Genomic DNA, 18,193 nt, shown 5'->3' with positions numbered 1-18,193 from the left:
AAGAGAATGAAATATGATCCATCATTTTGTTTCCCTTTCACTACAACTAAAGATCCTACCTTAAAAAAACTTGAAAATAAAAAAAAAGTTTTCATGCCACTTAATAATCATATTTTACTAACACTAAAGGAATAAGCGCAGCTGTAAGCACGAAAGGCGCGTCACACGCGACACCTCCATCAAACCACAAGGACACCTGGATGCACAGCAAATACAGAGCAGGGATGGGAAGCGAGCACGCTGGTCTCGGGAAGAGGAAAGCGGCGGGGGGAACGGGGCTCGGAGGGGAGGCCTCCAGTTTTCCCTGCAAGGTTTCGTTTCCTCAAAAAGTTTTGAAAACAAAGACAGTAAAGCATTAATATCCGCCAAAGTCAGGTGTGGCCAGGCAGGTGTTCAGTAGCCCACACAAACGTACATCTGTGGATATATATGAAATATTCCGCAATTTCAACTTATTATAAACAGTAATGGTTCTACATACGAAATGAGTTAAATATGTTGCTGAACCGGGTGAGGACCCCCTTTCCTGAGCCGCGGCCACTGGCAAGGTCACCCCAAGCCCAGGGACGGCCCTACAGGGAAGCTCCACGTGTGGAGAAGGGGGATTTCTGGTAACGGGAGGCTATTATCACATTTTGGATGGCATCTGTGTAAGTAAACGCTTTAGTGACACATAACTCCTTGTTGCAATGCGGCACCCCGAGCCCAGGGAGGACGGGCCGGGAGGAGATGACTGCCTTCATGCGGCGCCTTTGCCGGTGTCGATGTGATGCTCGAGCAGCTGAAACTCAAGGCCGAGGACGACAAAATAAACGCGTCTATGTAATAAGACTGCACAGACTGTACAGGCTTAGGAAATGTCTTTGCCCTGCAATGAAAATCAGTAATCATTACTAACAAAATAAATGTCAATAAAAACTCTACTGCTCTAAATATGAAATCCTTTCATCTTAACACCAAACATCTATTTATTCTAACTGTATAGAATGTACTTTGTTAGAACCAGCTTAGTTTTTGGTTTTTCTTCCTGACTTTCTAAAAGACGTTACATGATTAAATTTTACTGTAATGAGTGTTTTGAATTCTGGCCGTTTAAAAACTCTAAAATAACTGGGCAGTAAACATATTCAAGCCAAAATTCTAAACCTGTTTTAAAACATAGTTCTGAGGTGTCTGCTGCCTCATTGCACAGCCCATGTCACAGGGTAGAAGCTGATAGGACTAAGGGCCTAAAACAAATTCCCTCTCTCTTCACTGCTGCCGAGCGCCTCACCCTGCAGAGGCCTGGGAATTAACCAACTTTCCCTTCCTGATTAGTTTCCCCAGGATTCAGTCCCTTTATACAAGACTCATAGAAAATAAATGCTAACAGCTTTCTTGAAAATATGCTTTTTGCCAGCACATAATCTGATGAATCGAAGCCGCGTCTCCTGTCATCACCTCTTTTCCGGTCATCTTCCTGTCCCCCTTTCCCATTCTATTTCCAAATGATCTCCTACAAGTTCACTGAAACACGGCATTTTTTTTCCCCAGAAGGTACTTCCTCCACATAGTATCCCTTGGGCATATTTTCATCTGTACTATAAAATCACGTTGAATTTATATTTAAATTATTCCAGTATTTTAGTATTAATCGCTATCATTTTTAGGCCACACAAACAAAAGGCTTATTTAACTGTGTGTACATATGTGCACGCATGCATGTACTTGTGTGCTGTGCACGCATGCGTGTCACGTATGTGTACACACACACGCACACCACGCACGCACACACAGAAGAAAGTCCTGAACCATCGATCAGTGTCACTGTGCTGCCCAGCTGCCCAGCCTCCTGGTTAGGGTAGGACACGGGGACCCTGGAGAAGCTCTGCCCGGACAGCGGACTGCCCGACAGTCTCCCTGGGGTCACCATTACCAGACGCAGTGCCAGCTCTGTCCTGCGGACCGACCACACCTTCAGCGTCCGTCCCAGGAAGCGGACAGTGCTCACTGCTCTGTCGTGACCTGAGTGGGACAGAGCAGGAAGGACCGAGTACCTTCGTCCAAAACACCAGAACCGCACCTCGTCCAGGAAGAAGTAACGCTGGAAGCCAGAGGCATTTCCGAGCCAAGCAACCCAGGGGAACCAACACCCAAGGAGGTGGATTTTACTTCATTTAAAGGCTAAATATGGTTTCTGAAGAAGGTGTTGAACTGTGACGTAACCCATCGGCTTGACCAGCAATTACAGCATCAGAATAATTAAACTTGCAGATAACGGACCGGTTATCACTTACTGCATCCATCCCCTCCTTTTACAGGAAAATAAGCGTCTGCTCAGGAAGGGACAGGCAGTACTGCCCAGGTCATGCCGCTGGCCAGCGCGACGGCCGTCCAGACGAGGGGTCCCGCGCCCCGTCGGCCCCAGCGCTGGGCTGCCCGGCCCGTCAGCTCCGTCCTGATGAAGCGGCCGCAAGCGCTGTGGCTTCTGTCTGGGCCCCGTCCCGCCCCGCCCTAGTGACCAACTCGAAAGGCCTTCACAGCGGCGGCGGGGAGAGGCACCCTTAAAGTCATCCCCAGACGCTGCCACCGCCTGCCACGCTGAGGAGCCCGTGCGGCGAGAGGCTTCTTGGAGGTGGGTTCTTGGAGTCTGGGAAATGAAACTGCCGTCCTGCGAGAAGGGGTGCCAAACGGAAAGGGCAGGGCTGGGCTGCCCACTAGACTCCGGCGGGTGCGCCGGCGGGCGACGGGGAGACACTCGCTCCAGAAAACCAGCGATGCTCCCTGTGCTGCAGCAAAGCTGCGCTTCTGAGCCGCTGCCACGCGCTGGTAAGGGCTCCAGCCCCACGTCCTGGGCGCCGTGATCCTGGGCGATCCAAGGCCTCAGATCTCCCGAGTCTGACACTTCGTGACTGAAATCGCAGGGCTAGGAGACATCCTTGCCGTCGCAAGGAGCCTGTGCTCACGTGGGCTCGGCGTGTGAATTACAGATGGTAATTTAGAGATCAGACAGTGACTTGCAACATCACCACATCACACCTGTCAGAAAACTAACAGGAAGAACTGGAAACACCGGGAAAGATGCACACTGCAGCTCTGTGACATGACCTCGAGAAAGCTGAGCGCTGAAGTGTACCGAGCAGAAAACTATCCGAAATGGCTCTGCTGCCCTCTGGTGTAAGTTTCCGGGAGCTTCGCCGAAGCACCAAGGCCGGAGAAGGGGCGGCACCTCGGCGCTTCCTCGGGACGCCGCGCCCCCGCGCCCCCCGCGCAGAGACGGCGCTGCGGCCCCCGCGTGGGCGCGGAGGGCCCGACACCGTCCCTTCGGACCTCCAGACGCGCCCCTGTCGCGCTGAGCGGCCTTTCCTCGCACGTCAAACGAGGGCGCTCGCACCACCCACCTCCCCAGGCGGCAAGAGGCCGCGGGGCCACGCGTGGTGGATTCAGCGGGGCACCCAGTCATCCACTGCGGAGCGGGACACCCTCCTCTCGTCCTCCCAGCCCTCCCACCACTGACTAGCATTCCTCCCCAGCTCCCGACGGCGCGGCTGCGGTACCCAAGCAGGCAGGGGCGCCGCGGAGCAGACGCCGTAAGGAGCCTGCCCGGCGCCTCAGGACAGACCCGCAACTCCCAGTGACAACAACGGGACCCCAACGGGACCTTCTCCTCCAAGCTCCGCCTGGGCACACGAAGGGCGGAGCCGGAGGCCTGTGCCGACGCGTGGCCTCGGGGTGAGCGCCGGGACCCCAGGGACCCCAGCCAGGACGCGCTTTCCTCTGTGTCCACGTGGCACACACGTCTTCTCTTCTCTCGCCTCCGAAGAAGACCGATGTGCCAGGTGTGGGCTGGGACGCGCTCTAGAAACAGAGTGAGCGACACAAAACCCAGGCCCGCAGTCTTCTCTCCCCCAGGGAGGAGGCTCCCGCCCGGCCGAGGAGCAGGACGGACGGTGGGTGGACAGGGACGGGGCGCGAGGTCCCCACCAACAGGAAGGGCAGCGGGAAGGGGGCCAACTCGGCAGCGCCCAGACAGACGAAGGACTCGAGACCCAGAAGCAAGAGTTCTCAGCTCAGTTGCATCCTTTTATAAGAATTCGTTTTCATACAATTCCATAATACTTAATGAAATTTTAATTACTTTAATCTGGCTTTACACCCCTTGCCCTCAGCCCGACATGAGAGGGGGTGGGCCCCCCAGGGACGCGTTCAGACCCACCCAGCCTGTCCCCGCGTCTGCCCGGTGCCAGGCGCAGGCTAAGAGGAGGCATGGGGCCGGGCTCCCCACGTCTCCGTGCCGGACAGCAGCGTGTGGTGGGAAACGACGTTCGAAAGCCTCAAGCATAAACACAGACCCTGTTAGCAAATTAAATATCACTGTGATCCGTGGTTTTCACACGGGACACACCACCTGCTTGTGCTCTCAGAGGTCAGGTCCTCCAGGAGGGAATTTTAACTTAGCACCTAATACTGACCACAGTCAAACTATCCAGAACACACTTCTCCTATTTCCCTTAGACGATGATGGAAACAAAAACCCACTTTCCTGCCTTCCGGGTAAACGCTGAGAGACCAATCCTATTTTCAAAGCTGAACCGTATGCCCATTAACCAACTACCCGCATGGGTAAAATGCTGTGCTGATAACAGGAAAGGGGGCTAATGATGACTCTTTTCCCCAAAATGGAAATAGAGCCCATTTTAAAATGCAAGCTGGACTATCGACTGCATTTTCTTAACTCAGCAGAAGCCCTTTTGCCAACAATAAAATCCACAGAGAGACGTCCACAACCAACGCAATCACCGTGGACACCCATCATGGGGGTTGCCCGGTGTACGCGCACGAGGGGCCCTAAGGGCGCACTCCCGACACAGGCACTGAGCCCGGCGGAGCCACGGGCCGTCCTGGAATTACATGGGCTAGAGGCTGGGTGGGTGAGGAAAAGAGACGCTGCAAGAAGCACGGGCCCCAGGCCCTGGTCTGCCCTTGGGAAGGGCCGCTCCTTCCCTCTGTCCGGAGCCGGCTGCAGACTCTGGGAAGAGCCGAGGCCGGGAACCCGGAGAGAGGCCAGGGCGTGCTCTCACCCACTGCCGGGTGTGGCCTCCCCACCGGCTGGGGCCAGTGACCCGTGGTTCCTCCTCTATAGTTCGCAAAAACGCACGGACTAGTGAAAGCTATTTTGCTTTTTCGGCTGTTGTTACAATACCTACCGAGTGTAAGTTTTGAAGCAAGCAGCACAGGAGTCTCACGAAGAGGGGCGAGACCTCAAGGTTTAGGACCAGGAACCTGCAGGTCCCAGTTACAAGGCCAAAGCGGCAGTGATTTTAACATCATTGCCCTCATCTCAAACCTGCTTGCTTAAAAAAGTTCTTTGCCTTGTTCCGTTCATAAAAATGTTTATTTACAAACGCTACTAACTTCCAAACCATGTTTCTGTCCTGTCTGTAAGACGACTTCACTCCCCCAAAACCTCGGGGCCCCTGCCACAAATATGCCCACAGTTCCGGTCTCACAAGTTACACTCACACTTCTTGGTCTAGCGGAGCTCAGTGGAATCTGGTTTGTTAAATCTCATCATTTCATTCCCCAGTTCAAGCCATGGTTCTAGTCTGTCCTCGTCTTGAAGGGAACGAGAGTTGCACTTAGCAACTAATAACAGGACCATAATGAGGCCGAAACCATGCCCCATAGGGTTAAAAGGCCTGTCCAGAAACCATGCCCACAGGGTTAACAGCAATGGGTGACCAACAGAAACCCTCGAGCTCATCCTACAGAACAGCAGGTGAGGGAAGAGCTGGTCAGGACCCTCACGGGTAACGCGTCCCGACCAAGCTCGCCTTATCTTTGACTCCCTAGCCAGCGCTATAGGTAACGCCTCTGACGTACGGGTTCCTTGGTTACTGGGGCTTCAGTCCCCAGCCTTGGGGAGCGAATCTGAGATGTGCTCTCCCGTCTCGTCATGAATAACCCCACGGCATCTCAGCGTCTGGCAAACGGACCTAGTTTGGTAACAAGGCCCACTCATAAATCCACATGAACTAAAATTCTACATTTTACCTGAAAAAACAGCAGGTGTCCCTGATCATCACTGAAGATCGTCATTGAAGACCAGGGACAAGTGGCTGACTAAGCCACAGGCCAGCTGCCGTCCATCTCCTGCTTAAAAACGTGAGAGGAGCTCCTTATAAATCATAACTCAGAGGAGCCACACTTGCAGCAGATAAAATGTAGAATCTCCAGTTAACCTGGTGCTCGTTTCCTCAGGTAGTGAGGAAGCCTGAAACAGGTAACAACACTTTCCCCATCCCCGGCCACTGAGGGCCCGCCGGGTGCCTCACGTCGTGGCCCGACTTCTACAGCGAGGAGCCTGAGGGCGGGGAGCCGAGGGTCACGCCCAGGACGCAGGTCTGAGCCCAGGCCGCCCACTCAACAGCTCTTGAGAGGCGTATGCTCGGCTAAGCCATTCCACGTGAACAGTTCCCTAAAACAAGGGAGAAATCAGTTATAGATCCAACATTCAAACTTGAGGGCCCACTTTTTAATCAAACACTCTGTAAGCAAGCACGTTGAATATCACAAAAATATTCAGTTTACTGATAACACTACATACCTAATTTCCTAAAATTATTCAAAACACTTCTTTGGCTAGAATTATATGAAAAACAGAAGGAAGTCAGCACAGTTATAAATAACCGTGAGCTTTAGGGATCTGCTCTGCACAGATGGCAAGCACTCATGGAGGTTAGGGTGAGGGGGTGCTGGTGCACGACAGACCCTGGGTTGGGAGCAAAGGCATGTTCTCACCTGTAAGCAAATCTAGGGAGCAGAAATGACGTTTACTTCTGAAAAGAAGAGCTCAGAGTGAAGCTGCCTGGATGAAAACTGCCTCCCGACTTCTTCCAAACCTCACCGAGAAAATTGCTGAGGTCCCAGAAAGGAATTAAAGGCATTCTGATGCACCTGACATCACGGTGCTGCCACGAGGCCAAGAGTGCCCGGCCCTGCGTGCCCTACTCCACCTGGGGGAGGAAGGGCTCAACCCACTGAGGAAGCAGAAGACCAGGCCTCCAGGGGCAGCTGGTGGCTGTCCTGCAGCTTCCCTTTGTCTATGAATAAGCCTCCATGTGCAGCCCTCCTGCCAGGCTCCCTTGGAGCTTATGAAGGAGACGGCCCCACACACGGAGTGCAGACCTGGACCCAGTGCTCGTGTTGCAGGAACTGCAGGGCACACACAGACGCTCTGGGCTAATTCTAATAACGTTCCAGGGGAAGTGAGTTTTGATTTTAATCTCGACTCAAACAATGTCATATAACTTCAAGTAACCAAGATTTTTAAAATCTGTTTAAAATGGAACAGTGGGCAGGTAAGAGACTCTTACAAATGCAGAGAAGCGTGGCTCCGGCTGGACTGTGCACCTGAATACTGAACACAGAGCACGGCAGCTCGGTCGTGGGCCACGGCAAACTGCCTGATGAGCCTGCTGGACAGAGGACTCTCCAAAGGGCACTCCTCACTTCAAGGAGGATAAGAGAAAATAATTGAGATAGTCCAAAGTGGCGTTAGAAATAAAAAATAAACCAGAAACAAGGTGAATGTTTCCCTATTTACATGTATAACTTTACTCCATAACATTTATATATATGTTTACATAAATTTATATATATATATATATACATAAACTCTTATTCAAAACCATGAAATACCACCTATATGCTGCCTACAAGAGACTTACTTCAGAGCTAAAGACATACACAGACTGAAAATGAGAGAATGGAAAAAGCTATTTCATGCAAAGGAAACTACAAGAACACAGGAGTAGCAGTAATCGTATCAGATAAAACAGACTTTAAAACAAAGGCTATAAAAAAAAACAAAGAATGGCATTATATAATGATAAAGGGAGCAATACAAGAGGATATTATACTCATTAACATATATGAACCCAATACAGGAGCTCCTAAATATATAAAGCAAATAGTAACAGATACAGAGGGAGAAATTGACAACAATACAATAATGGTAAGGACTTTAACACCCCACTGACATCAGTGGACAAATCATTCAGACAGAAAATCAATAAGGCAACATTAGTCTTAAATGATACAACAGAGCAGTTGGACTTAATAGATATCTACAACATTCCATCCAAAAACAGCAGAATACACATTCTTTTCAAGTGCACATGGAACCTTCTCCAAGATAAATCACGTGCTGGGCTACAAAACAAGTCTCAACAAGAGACTGAGGACAGAAATTCTATCAGGCATTTCTTCCAACCACAATATCATGAAACTGGAAATCAATTACAGGAAGAAAAATGAGAAAAGCACCAACATGTGGAGACTAAACAACATGCCACTAAAAAACAAATGGGTCAATAAAGAAATCAAAGAGGAAATCAGAAAATACCTCAAGACAAATGAAAATGGAAACACAACTTTCCAAAATCTATGCGATGCAGCAAAATAAGGTCTAAGAGGGAAGTTTAAAGTGACACAGACCTTCCTCAAGAAACAAGAAAATCTCAAGTAAACAACCTAAACTTCCATCTAAAGGAATTAGAAACAGAAGAATAAACAAAGCCCAAAGTCAGCAAAAGAAAGGAGATAATAAAGATCAGAGAGGAAATAAATAAAATCGAGACCAAAAAACAATAGAAAGGATCAATGAAACGAGATTTTTTTTTAAAAGATAGAACAAAATTGACAAACCTTTAGCCAGACTCATCAAGAAGAAAGGAGAGAGGACCCAAATAAACAAAAACAAGAAATGAAAGAGGAGAAATTAAAACCAATGCCACAGAGATAGAAAAAAACATTAGAGAATCCTATAAACAGTTATGTACCAACAAACTGGACAACCTAGAAGAAATGGACAAATTTCTGGAAACATACAATCTTCAAAACCTGATTCAGGAAGAAATACACAATCTGAATAGATGGATCACTAGCAGTGAAATTGAACTTGTAATTTACAAACTCCCAGCAAACAAAAGTCCAGGACTGAACAGCTTCATGGGGGAATTCCACCAAACATATAAATAGCTAATACCTATCCTTCTCAAACTATTCCAAAAACTTGAAGAGATGAAACATTCCCAGATTCATCCACAATGCCACCATTACCCTGATCCCCAAGCCAGACAAAGATACTACAAAAAAATCACAGGCCAGTATCACTGATGAATACAGATGCAAAAATCCTCAACAAAATACATGCAAGTTGAGGGCTTCCCTGGTGGCGCAGTGGTTGGGAGTCCGCCTGCCGATGCAGGGGACGCGGGTTCGTGCCCCTGTCTGGGAGGATCCCATGTGCCGTGGAGTGGCTGGGCCCGTGGGCCATGGTCGTTGGGCCTGTGCATCCGGAGGCTGTGCTCCGCAGCGGGAGGGGCCACAACAGTGGGAGGCCTGTGTACTGCAAAAAAATATATATATATATGTATATATATATATATATATGCAAGTTGAATTTAACAATGTATAAAAAGGATCATACACCATGATCAAGTGGGTTTATTCCAGGGATGCAAAGATGGTTCACTATTCACAAATCAATCAATGTGATGCACCACATTAACAAAAGGAAGGCTAAAAATCACATGATCATCTCAATAGATGCAGGAAAAGCATTTAACAAAATTCAACATCCATTCATGATAAACTCTCATCAAAGTTGGTATAGAGGGAGCATATCTCAACATAACAAAGCCACTTACGGTAAACCCACAGCTAATATCATACTCAAAGGTGAAAAGCCTGGCTAATACACGACACCGAAGAATCCCTGCTGGTGCGGATATGCTGGCACCGAAGCTGGGTAAGGAAACGGCAGTGTGCTTTAGAAATGTACATGCAGGGACTTCCCTGGTGGTGAGTGGTTAAGAATCCGCCTGCCAATGCAGGGGACACAGGTTCGAGCCCCAGTCCAGGAAGATCCCACATGCAGCAGAGCAACTAAGCCCGTGCACCACAACTACTGAGCCTGCGCGTCTAGAGCCCGTGCTCCCAAACAAGAGAAGCCACCGCAATGAGAAGCCCATGCACTGCAACGAAGAGTAGCTCCCGCCTGCCACTACTAGAGAAAGCCTGTGCGCAGCATCAAAGACCCAACACAGCCAAACATAAATAAATAATTTTAAAAATTAAAAGAAATGCACATGCAGGACGCAGAAGTAGCATCATGTCTGAGATTCGCTTTAAAATGTGAAACTCTTTGGGCTTCTCTGGTGACGCAGTGGTTGAGAGTCAGCCTGCTGATGCAGGGGACACGGGTTCTTGCCCCGGTCTGGGAAGACCCCACATGCCGTGGAGCGGCTGGGCCTGTGAGCCGTGGCCGCTGAGCCTGCGCGTCCGGAGCCTGTGCTCCGCAACAGGAGAGGCCACAACAGTGAGAGGCCCACGTACCGCAAAAAAAAATAATAATAAAAATAAAATAAAATAAATAAATAAATAAAATGTGAAACTCTTCAGCAAAGGGAAACAAGAACAAACTTTTCTCACCATAAGTCTGCTCTGTGCTGGCCACTAGGGAACCACCACCAGTATTTTTCACGTTTTGAACTCCTGTGAATTATGCCCAACTCAGGAGAGGAAACGCCAGCACATTCCCCGCCACAAACACCGTGTGAAAACACGCGAGAGGCACAGAAAGGAAGGAGTGAAGGAAGAAGAAAACGCTGAATTTGCACTTCGACGAACGTGAATTCACAAAACGACAGAGCGAAGCTAAACAAAGGTAACTCAGACAAGGAACCCCTCTGTATTTTGTATTTCAGACTACATTACACTAACCAGATTGCTTGTGAGTAGCCGGCTTAGTACTTTTTTCCTTAACAAGTCCGAAATACAGCGGAGGAGTCGATAAGACACAGGAGCTAAAATAAAAACACAAAACTGGTCTATGAGAGCAAACTTATATGACGGAGTTATTTCAAGGAGACGTGCAACTTAAAGGCAGTTTTGGACGATTAATTCATGCAGATACAGATGTGCAGCATTTGGAAGTGAGGAAAACCGTCAAGCTTATTCTTATCCTGCTAAAAAATGAATTCCTATTTTTAATAAAAGTCCTGTTGTAAAGTCTACCTTCTATCCTGAAATAAAATAATGTTTCACATGAAAATAAACCACAAGCCATTTAGTTTTAAACAAGATAGGAGCCATGGTGTGAGCAAGAATTTCTTTATTGCTGGTATAGCTGGGAGTTTACTAAACTTTACTTCTATTTCTTAAGATAAAAAGGAATCTAAATTCTCCCGAGTGATAAACCCACACGTACACAACCTTCCTGAAAGACTGTACCGGGGCGGCACTGACAGATCCCTTCCCACACCAGGGCGCTGCTGAGACCTCACCGGGGTGGTGGGGTCGACCTCCACCAGGGCCATCTGATTTTCGAACATGGATGTGAGCAAGCAGAAGGCCTGCACGGACCGGTCGTGAGAGAATTAATGATGAACTCGAACTGTGGACACAGCTTTAGCTGTGCTGATAGTCACACGGCTTGCAGAGCCCCGTGTGATCCCCTGAACTCTCACACCCACAGTCTCAGTAAGCAGCCACTACAGCGCCGTTGGGAGAAAAGAAGGATAAAGCACAGTACAGACAGGCGCACTGTGCAAACTCTACGCATAGTGAATGGCCTACGACTCACCTCACGACCACTGGTTTTGCTCATCACAGCACACGAGCCAGCAACGTGAATGCGGAGGCTCCTGAAATCTTAATTTCCAGCAAGGAGGAACAAACAAGCAATATGGCAGGGGTGCTCCCTGCGGTCTCCCTGAGTGCCTGCTGCACACAGGCTGGGGCCGGGGGCTCGACATCAGGACACCAGGACATTAGGAGGGAGCAGACAGGCCCTGCCACTGGGGCCCGCAGCTCAAGGCCCGGCCCACGGAGAGCTGACCCGGCCCAAGCCCGCGGACTAAACACACAACACGGCTGTGAAAGTGCTGGGAAGCGCAGCGTCCCTGTGAGAACACAGAGCCGGGTCTAGGGGGGACATCCAGTTGGGTCTTAAAGGATAGACCAGCGGGATGGGGGGCAGGCGTGGGCACTGAGGCCAGTGGAGGCTTGGAGAGTTCAGGGACTGTCACATGAGCGGACAGATGACAAGGGAGGGGTGACGTCCCACGAGGAGGTGAGGTGTGGCCTGGGCCCCACCCCAGGCCGGCAGGGATCCCTCAGGGCGCAGGGCGCAGGCAGTCGGCTCAGAAGTGGCCTCGGCTGTAGGGCCCACGGGGGGCCGGGGGGGCGGGCAGGAGTCGGTCATCCCCGCAGCTCAGCGGACACCAGGAGGAGCGAGGAGACGTCGCTCAGCCTGACAGGTGTGAGGGTGACCAGGCACCACACCAAGACTGCGGCAAGAACACGGGCAGAGCCGACTTCAGGGTCCCTGACGCGGCCTGGCCGAGCCCCAGGACAAAGAGGGAGGGCGCCGGGCTGCCAGCGGGACTGGGGACGCCAGGAGAGGCCAGGGCGGCGTGGCGGTAACCCGCCAGCCTGGTGAGAGCAGCTGGCGCTGGGGACAAGCGCATCTTGTCCTCCTCACCTCTGACCTCCACACGTGGCAGGCAAAGCAAACTTTTAAAGTTACACAAAGTTCACACCAAAGATCCTTTGAACGTAGGTCTTACCCTTGCAACGTAAAATGGCCTCCAGTTCAAAGTCTGCCAACTTAAATATGAATAAACCCGCTGAGCTTCCAGTCTGCAAGCAGCTGGCATTCTCAGAAGAAAGACTAATTTTAAAAGAAAAAGAGAAAAAAGTGTCCTGATCTTCCCAGCTCCAGGGCACCGAGAATTGCGCTGGACCCACGTGAGAGGAACAGGTGATGCACAACCTTGGCGACCTGAGGGTCCCTCTGCCTGTGTCCCAGGGGCCAGTCCGATCACTTATAACCTCTCAGCACATCCCAGGGTCTGGGTTTCCTAGACACCCACTGTCCAGGGAAGACAGGGAGCTCAAAGGGCCACAAGCTGGGCCCAACTCAACTCTGGACGGAGGTTTTTCTCCCCCCTGACGTCACAGGAGGTCAGCACATCGGCCCCCGCGAGACCCCACACAGGTGGGCTTCCCCGCAGGCGGGCTCCATGCCTGCGTGACGGCTGCACAGAAGACCCTGCCGGGCGGTGCTGACAGGCTGGAGACTGACCGACAGCAGCGTGCACATCAAGGCACACACAGATCTGCCATTTCTTCTTTGTTTTTCCGTTTACAAACTAGACGCAGGCTGTAATCTGATTGATCAGCCGCCTCTGGTTTCATCAGACCTGGACTCAGAACGGCCTCCACAGACACCTCTGTCCCACATGCGCCTTGGCATGAAGCCAAACAGCAGCCTCAGCCACTGCCCAGGCTGTTCTCGGGTCCTCAGCCTCCAACACCAGCCCCAGGGAGACCAAGCGAGTCTGAGCAGAAGTGGGATCCCTGCTCCCTGAGGGACGGTGGGGACCCAAGGCCTCAAACCCACTAGTCAGCTCAAGTTCGGGCCAGGCAGAACAAGTTCGGGCCAGGCGCTGTTCCGGACCAGGCAGGGGCACCTGTGCAGAGACACGACTGTCTGCTGCGCAAGCACAGAAGGGCTGCAGCCGCACCAGCAGCCTCCTCAGGTCTCCCACACCAGCAGGGCCAGAGGCTGCTCTTTAGTCATCTCCAGAGCTCTCCAAACTCTGTGTGGAGCCAAGGGGAATGAGGTCACGACATCACCCTTTGCCCTACTGCAGAAGTCAAGATCTGCCTAGATTTGGGTGAAGAAAATTAATCTCGCTTTTTTAATAAAATAGACTTTAAAATAACTGGCCAAGATTATCAACCTTAAGACATAAAATATGCAGTCCTAAGAACACTTACACTTACGGTTATGTCAGACAAAGATAATTCGGTTTATTTTAATCATTCTAGAAAAACAATGAACCTAATTTAGGAAGGAGGCTTTCTCCATACGGCCGTGGCGGAGTCCATGGTACTTACAAACCACAGTCACAGGGCGCCAGGCTCAGGACAGGAAGTGTCACTTCAATCTCTTCTCCTGTGTCTGGTGCCTTTGTGGAGGGAGGCTGACTGTCTTCTAGGGACAGAATTACTGACAATCTGAGAGGTGACGTTAAAATGATTAGTCAAGGTCAAGGCTAACAGCTGACCCAGTGGGATGTTGTAGGAAATACATGTTGCTGGAAAGCTCAGATCACGAAACAAGAAAAATCCTTAGGCTTATACATTATAAAGCACAAGGTTAGAAATAAACATTAGACCCTATATCATGAGGCCTGTGGGAGAGAGATGGAGTCTCAAGGATAGATCCACAGAAAGGGGGTGAGGAGGAAATGGTCTACTTAGAGATAACTGTGAATTCCTAAAGTGGGCTTATTACTTCATAATAAATGAGTATTTACACAAGAAATAATGAAAGCCAAGGCAAACACATTAGGAAAAAGTAGATCTAACGGATAAAGGCAATTTCTGACCTGCTTTAAAAAGAAACCGCTTACAGCCATTTACCTATATATATACACACATATACCACAAACTGAAAGAACACCAACCACGATAAGTCTGAAGGCGAGCAGAGCAGAGACACACCTGCTGTAACAAGAAAATGAAGGACGCAGGTGCCTAGGAAAGAGACTCCATCGCGGGATTAAACAGTAAAAGCAGTAGCTTCCCCAGCTCCTCCGGGGGCAGAGCGGCAGACACTCGGCACCTGGCGACGGGGACAGGCGTGGGGAGGGAGGGGTGACGAGCGGGCTCAGTGGAAAAGCCGCGGACCCCTGGGCAGCCCCCGCTGTGACACTGCCAATGGGCTGGAGAGCCGCAGCCCGCTGTCCACTAAGAGAGGTCTCCACCCGCCCCACCCCGCCGCTCCCACAGGACCTGCCTCGTCCGGGACCCTGGCTTCTCCTCCCTCTCCCTCCACCCCCTGCTAGGGAGGGGGTCGCTGTGGGCCTGAGCCCCATGGGCGGGTCTGCAGGGCATCACCTGGCCAGGTGCATGGCTTGGACTCCACCCCACTGGTGCGGAAACTCTCTCTTTCCTCAGGTCAACGTGTGTCACACAGTGATTATGGTGTCCTTCCACCAAACCGAAGGTCCGAAGCTGGAAAAGCAAAACACGTCTAGACACGCAAGACCACGTGTAGACACAGGACTCTCACCAGGTGGTCGGATGCAAAGCAGGAAGCCAAGGAGAAGAGTGAGCAGGGAGCTGACAGGGTGAGAGGCGGTGCCCTGGCTGCTCTCCTCTGGCCTCCAATCCTTCCCTCCCTCATGCCCCCACCTGGGGGCGTCCTCCTAACGGCACATCGGGGGGCAGTGCCGACTTGAGGTGCAGACACAACCCAGCGGTCACTCGTCTTCTGCAAAACCCTGGACCAAGCACGGTGTGCTCCCGTCCCCAGCACCGCACGCCTGGTCTCTCCAAACACAGCACGGTGGACACAGCCCACACGGAGCTCCTAAAACCCTTGGAATCTCCTGATGAGAGTGACCACGGTGTCACTTGTTATGTTAATGAGGTGACTTCTGGAAAGCCCTCAGGTCACCTAAGGATGGAGACTGGTTGCCAGGGGAACCACCGCTGACCTCGGGGGAGGGGTGCAGGGGCTGGAGAGGGACTTCTATCACCCACCGCCAAGGATCGAATCAATCCTGCCTAAGCAATGAGCCTCCATGAAAACCCCAGAAGTGCAGGTTCAGGGAGATCCAGGTGGGTGACAACATCCTCCCTGGGGTGCGATGCCCCCCACGTCCATGGGAACAGAAGCTCCTGTGCTGAGGACGCCCCCAAACCTTGCCCTGGTAGCTCTTCCTCTGGCTGCTCGCCTGTATTAATCAAGCAGAGGAAGGGGCCGTGGGAACCTCTGATTTGCAGCCGAGTCAGGCAAAGTTGTGGGTGACCTGGGGACCCGCTACCTGCGACTGGCATCTGAAGTGAGGGGCAGTCTCGTGGGACTGAGCCCTTAACCACCTCCAGGTAGACAGTGTCAGAACTGGGTTAACTGTGGGACCCCCGCTGGTGTCATGCTGACCGGCTTCCTGGGGGACCCCCTCCCCCCGTCTGGGGACAGAAGCATCAGAAGAGTGCGATGTGAAAGCCAAGGAGACGCACAGGAGGAAGACCTGGGTTACCTCCTCACGTGAGGTCTTTCCCAAGTTATATCAGCAGCCACTGTTTTTAAAAGAGAACAGTATCCATGCTTTGTGAAGTAAACCTCAATTGCTCACCTAAAATCTGGTAAATGGAATATTTATAAATGGAATATTTCCTGCCATATCAATAAACAAAGGATGTCACAGTCACCAAAGATTGCAGCCCTGCCTGCAACTTGAGCCGAGGAAGCTCAGGGCTGAAAAGAAAGCTGCCGTCTAGCAGCCATCAGGCTGCAGCCACTCCCCGCGGCGAGCCCTGAGGCAACTCAGCCCGAAAATACTGGCCCCAGGTAGCTGAGGTGCACGTCAAAGGAATGACTTCACTGAGGCCAGACTCTTGCGTCTTCCCATACATAGAAAAGCGCTGAATTCCTTGAGATGCCTGGATTTCTTTAACGATAATCCTTTGATGTTCCGACTAGCTGCCCTTTGCTGCCAAACTCCTACATACCCTGGCCCTCAGCCTCCCAGCCCCTCGCCTGGTCGGAGCAGTTCTCAGAGTTACCTGAAATGCCACGTCCCGGGCCGCAGTCCTCATTTTGCCCCAAATAAAACTTAACTCACAGCTCTCACGTTGTGCATAATTTTTTAAGTCAACAAAACTAAGTTTTTAAAAATATCAAATATCTTCAAATTTCTCAAAATATATAAATCTGACACTAGTGGTTGTACGAGATTTTACAGAGGACCGAGCCTCTCTGCAGGCGAGGCCCCGCGGGTATGAAAACCCCACCAGGCGCTGGAGGTACGGCCTCAGCAAAGGATACAAAGCAACAGTGAAACAGAGACCTTCGTGTACGTGTTCACTTAGTCATAACAACGTCTGAAGACTGGAGTTAGCCTGTGGTTCTCACCTGGCCATCCACACAGCCGGTGACCGGCTGCAGCCTTCGCTGGTCCACAAGGAGGCTCAGGAGGGGAGAGGCTATTGGAGGGGGCACGTGCGTTCTTAGCTTTAAAGGTGCCTGACAGAGTTTAAACTGGGAGCCAGCACTTTTACTGATGGTATTTCTTTTAGTCACATGTGAACTATTCCAAAGTAAGTTCTTCACCAGGAAGTAGAAACTGTAAGTGAACACAAATTTCGGAAAGTGCATGAGTGTGCGAAGACAGCGGTCGGAACGGCCCGGGGGAAGCCTGGGGGGTCATCCCAGCCCCTCCAAGAGTCACCAACTCCCAGAGTGAGAATAGCACCAAACAACATTAAACATGCAGCAACAACGATTCTTAAGTAAGAAACAATAAGACTACGGAATTAGTGGTGAAAACAGCAATTAAATGAATGTCTCTTTTTTAAATCGTTGCCTAGGATGTCATTTCATTTAAAACTTACCGTGAATCCAGAGTGTCAAGGATTCAGGAGAGTTAGGATGCATGAATGTTGAAAACACTGCACGTCCTGAATAAACTTTATAGATGACATCAAAATCAAGCTTATAATTGTTTTCTTAACAGTCAAATAAAGTCCCCATAGTTAATTTCAGGAAAATAATTCCAACATAATTCCAAGAAGTATGCTCTATCCCTGAGACTGATAAATGGATTCAGACCCCCGTGACTGTCACGCTCCGGCTTACAGGTTAACATGTATGTATTAGGGTACACACAGCCCACGGACAGAAAACAGGTAAAAGTTTTAAGTTACCTGTTAACACTGATGAGCTGTATGTTAATGATCCCATGCGATGGTCCCAAACCTTTGGACAGACACACGTTTCTTTAGAAGAGGTCAAAATTTTGCCATTATTGCTATAGTTTGAACTAATACTTCTACCAAATTACAAATTAATTTATGTGAATGGTTATCTAAAGGACAAAATAATAAGCATATAAATAATAAAACTACAGAAATACAATTAAAGATATCAGCATCATACACACAGGAAATAAACATTTCCAGAAATAACAACCTATAGTTTTGGAAGACCCAGACAAGAGAAGGTTGGAGACGTTTCCAGCACTTCATCAACACTGCCGAGAAGAGGGGACAAGGTCACTGTCACCTGTATCCTGACGACAAAGGACCAGTGACAGGCGCACCCTCCTGTTTTCCAAACATCCGCTCTAAT

This window comes from Delphinus delphis, chromosome 14, assembly GCF_949987515.2.
Source record: "Delphinus delphis chromosome 14, mDelDel1.2, whole genome shotgun sequence".
NCBI classification, from domain to species: Eukaryota; Metazoa; Chordata; class Mammalia; order Artiodactyla; family Delphinidae; genus Delphinus; species Delphinus delphis.
Note: the sequence above shows the minus strand (reverse complement) of the source record.